Below are 4,666 nucleotides of genomic sequence, written 5' to 3'. Positions count from 1 at the left end.
AACTCACCGTATGAATAATAGCTTGAGTAGCGTGAGTTATTGATAGTGCTGGTAGCATTTTCTGATTCTGAAAATCCCAGCTTAAATTTGCAAAAGGTTTGAGTATACCCCACTGTCTGCTGAAGTGGCTGCTTAATGACAGCACAGTTTCTAAATATGGTGGTAATGGAGACTTTTCACTCCTTACTATCCCGAGTTTTATAGATATGCCTGTGCAGACATGCTTTGTTATAGTAGTTTTCTCATCCTGTATTTTCTTTCTCCATATTCTACTTATTACAGGGAAAGCAGACACAGCAAAACATTTAGAAACTGGCTTGTAAAGGAAGTGTACTTGGTTGTCTGTCCATCTGTAGCTTGAGATGGTCTTCGTTTCTCTATCTTTGCGGCAGAACTGCTGGCAGTTACTCTAAAGAGAACTCTAATTATCTCTGAAGAGACTGTTCACGTAAGTGTTAGGCATGTATCATTTATTTGGATCATGCAGCATTTCCCTGAAGTTTCCCTAAGTATAGAAGTCATTGTTCAATAGACCCAAAATTACCACATCAGACAGCAACAGAATATACCAGGACTGAGGAAAACGTTGTGATCAAGGTAATGTACGCAATAAAGGACATCCCATTCTAACAGCAGCTCACATCTGCCTGCAAAGCAGCCTTCACATAAAATGTTTCTCAGTTAGTGCCCATTTACTTAGGCCCACAAACAGGAATCCACCTAGACAGCACTGAATGTAGGAGTCTGTTGCAAAGGTGACAGAATCAAGTCAATTAAAACTGAGCTCTGAGACAGCAATGACCACAGAGCAATAATCACTATGATGTTTTTAAAAGACGAATGAAATAGTTAGGGGAAGAGCAGTAGAGAAAATAAGCAGCAATAAAATCTTCCTCCAAATAGGCTACTGCCAGCTTTGGCAAAGGTGAACGTTAGCGAAAAAGCAACCAGGTTAACAAAGTATTACCCAAGGGTCTGGCCACAGGAGTAGCTAAGAACAGAGCTCAAGAGGGTGCAGGGAGCAGAGACACAAACCTGCAGAACATAGACATTTTGTCAACAGGCTGATTCTGACCCCACAGGCATACTTAGTTTGAGATGCTCAGGTTGTTCTTTTAACTGTGGTAGGTTTCCTTGATTACTGCTACTTATTTTTTTAACATCTTAAAAAGTGGGCTGTTCAGCTAAACATCTATGTACAGTCTCCAGCTAAACAAACCTACAACTGTGATTTGACATGCAAAAGAAGGTATACACGCATTTAAAAGAAAGACGCTCCCACCCCGGTAACTTCTTGCATTGTTAAGACATGAATACATCTCTATTGGTTGGTTATTTTGTTGTATTTAAAGCAGGACCTCTCATATGTCCCAAAGGCAAGACAGCCAAAATTAATCCTGAATGAGATAATACATATGAAGAAGAATAGACTAGCCTAGCCTAGCCTAGACTAGAATATTTCAATTGGAAGGGACCTACAACCATCATCTGGTCCAACTGCCTGACCACTTCAGGGCTGACCAAAAGTTAAAGCGTGTTATTAAGGGCATTGTCCAAATGCCTTTTAAACACTGGCAGGCATGGGGCATCAACTACTTCTCTAGGAGGCCTGTTCCAGTGTTTGACCAGCCTCTCGGTAAAGAAATGTTTCCTAATGTCAAGTCTGAACCTCCCCTGGTGCAGCTTTGAACCATTCCCACATGTCCTATCACTGGATAGCAGGGAGAAGAGATCAGCACCTCCCTCTCCTCCTCAGGAAGCTGCAGAGAGCAGAGATCTGGGAGTCAGTGCCCATGACAGAAGAGCTATCTTCCAGGGATTATGGAGATATTTACGACTGTCAAAAAAATTAAGTGTACATTGATATAGCATAAATGGTAGATGAAAAGTTTTCTCAGTATCTGGATGAAAGCAACCAAGGTATGATTTATCTGGAACAACTGAGAAAGGAAAATCCTGGGTAATGGGGGGAAAAACTTGAAAACAGATAACACTAAAGCTTTTGGAACAAGGTGGTGTCTAATGTGTAACCCAGGTGACGTTGCAGTCCTGTCAGAACTCATAAACCTATGGAGCCAGCTAGGTTCTGTCTTGCTGTCATCTTCATTGCTGTCAGCAGCATTGCAGCCGCAAGGCACTGCACCAAACCAGGCTCGCTCAGAAATGAGACTGCCGGGAGAGCAGTGCAGCAGCTCTGCATGAAATGCACTCAGCTAAAGCAGGGCTGGTTCACTGAAGCTGAGCTCCATCGTAACACAGGTACATCACATGAGCTGGTCAGAGGAGAGTATCCACGCTCAAGACCCAAACCAGCAACTTTTTCTAGACATGGATAAACCAATACTGAGAAAAATCTGAACTGCCTGCAACCAAACAAGAAAACCCATCCAAGGATAATAAATAGATGCTAATGAATACTACTGGAGGCCCCAGCTCACATTTGGTGCAGTCCTTAACTTGAAGAATTCACAATCTAAATGAAAGAAACAAGCAATAGGTGGTGGATAGGGACTATTATTTACCCTGTTTCATAACTGGAAAAGAAAAGTACTAAGGGACTTAAAGCTTGGTTGTAATTTACACCATATTCTACCTTTGTAATAGAGAACAAGTAAATGAGAATCAAGCTATGAAGGGGCCTAAAAAGCCTCACAAGAAACCAGGGAAATAAACTCAAGTTCATTGTCTTAATTGTAAACCCCTCCTTCATACGTGGAGGAAAAACAACACAGAAGATGCCAGTAAAGAAAATAAAAGAGCACTCTGATAAGCACCAATTTTTCCTTTCTAAGCTGAACCTTACCTCACACGAGTCTTATATTACCAGAAGACAGGTCTCCCAGCTTGCCTAGAAACTGTCCCGCTGAACAACTTATCCAGCACTGTCAGATTTGAGCTCACAAGTAAAGCAGAAAGAAGTTTTCTTCTTATTCCTGCAATATCTATTCCCCCAAAGCTAGTGAAAACACAGCTTTGAGTGCCATCTAGAGGAGCACGCTCCTCTGTAGAAAATAGTTTTGTTGGTTAAAGACGGAACTTCTCAAAAAGATTTTCAAACTGGCCCACCATTCACATGTGCTCATTGCACTGGGAAAAACCTGTCCAATGTCATTTTTGCATGCAAGTATTAATACAGTGCATGGTCAGATGTATTTGTTGGTACAGAATAATAAACCCGTGAAATGGAGCTAGTGAAAACCAGCTGGGGAGGTTCTACTTTGCCAGAAATTTTAATTAGTGAATGGAAATATCAAAATATTAGGAAGCCTCTAGAAAGGAAATAGGGGAGGAGAGTGCTAAAAGCACCTGCATCTTCCTCAGTATGTTTGCACCTATGTGAATACTCACAAAATTTCGGTGTTATCTGTAAATGTAACTACATGTCTTAAAAATCTGCCTTAATAACAACAAGCATTGATTTATAATGATGGATAAAACAATCCAAGGAATCTTGGAGGTGTCTGGAAGCGACAGCTAAGGAGCAGCCTGGAAACCAAGAAATGGAAAATTGGTTGGGATCATCTCCAAAGGACCTCATGGGGAAAGGGCCTTACTTGTATGGGGATTTGTGTGTGTTCACAAAGATATAAATCAGTCCACACACAGACGGTCACAGCAGGTCCCTTTGTCATTCTCGGCACAGGGCAGGGATTCAAAAGCACCAAAATGGTTCCTCTGGAGGGTGGGGAGGTTGCACCATGATGGGGAAGCTTGTACTCCCTCTACCCGGTGCTGTGTCTGTGGCAAGAGAGATGGCATCAGAGCTAAAATGCAACTAAATGGGGCCCTGCCAGGCCAGGGGTGAAGCCACGAGCTGCCACACGCCTTTTGGGTCTGGAGAGGTCCTCTGAGCTTTCACAGCTCAGAGACGGAGTGCCAGGACAGGGGGTTTGTCTGACCCACAGCAGTGGAGCCATGCCCTGGGCTTTTGCCTTGGGCTCTCTCGCCTCTGCTGTACATCAGTCCCAAAGCACAAAGTTCACTTTGGGACTCCATTTCCCACGTCAGGCAGAGGTGCGTGGCACCGGCGAGGGTCACAGACCCCCCGCCCAGTGTCACTCGCGCTCCTCCACGGCTGGAGCACGTGCCCTGCTTTCCTTCCCTGCCACTTCTGAGAGTCACCCAGGGCAGAGCCACCGCACAGCGGCAGGTAAGGACATAAGGCACCAGATGGCTCAGGTTTATGGTCCCCGTGTGACTGCAGAAGAAAAGGCAGCCCAGAGACACGACGCTGGTCAGGGTGAGCACCAGGACAGCCCTAAAGGAGCAAGGAGGCTCTCCGAGCCCTGCCCACAGTGCGGGTGGGATGCCTTTGCCACACCAGCGCTCACACAGCAGCTTCGCCCCGCTCCCCCCATCCTATTTGCTGCATGAGGCCAACGCCCAGACATTCAAACACCCCCAGACACTCAGGGGTCCAGGGCAGCTGAGCTGGAAGCTGGCCCCCAGATTTCAATCCCAGGCATTTAACTCCGGCGACTAGTCTCAACACTTAAATACAGGTATTTCCCTCTACCTCTAATTCCGAAATGCTTTTAAAAATCTGCTCTCGCTATTGTAGGTGATTACTTACATGGCTTAAATCTTAAAGTGGCCAGGAATTTATTAAAAATATGCTTAAATACATGTAAGCAAACACTGTTAATGGAACATTAAAGTTGAAATA

The sequence above is a fragment of the Mycteria americana genome, chromosome 5 (genome assembly GCF_035582795.1).
Source record: "Mycteria americana isolate JAX WOST 10 ecotype Jacksonville Zoo and Gardens chromosome 5, USCA_MyAme_1.0, whole genome shotgun sequence".
Classification (NCBI taxonomy): domain Eukaryota; kingdom Metazoa; phylum Chordata; class Aves; order Ciconiiformes; family Ciconiidae; genus Mycteria; species Mycteria americana.
The sequence above is the reverse complement of the archived record's forward strand: the minus strand, read 5'-3'. Positions refer to the sequence as shown.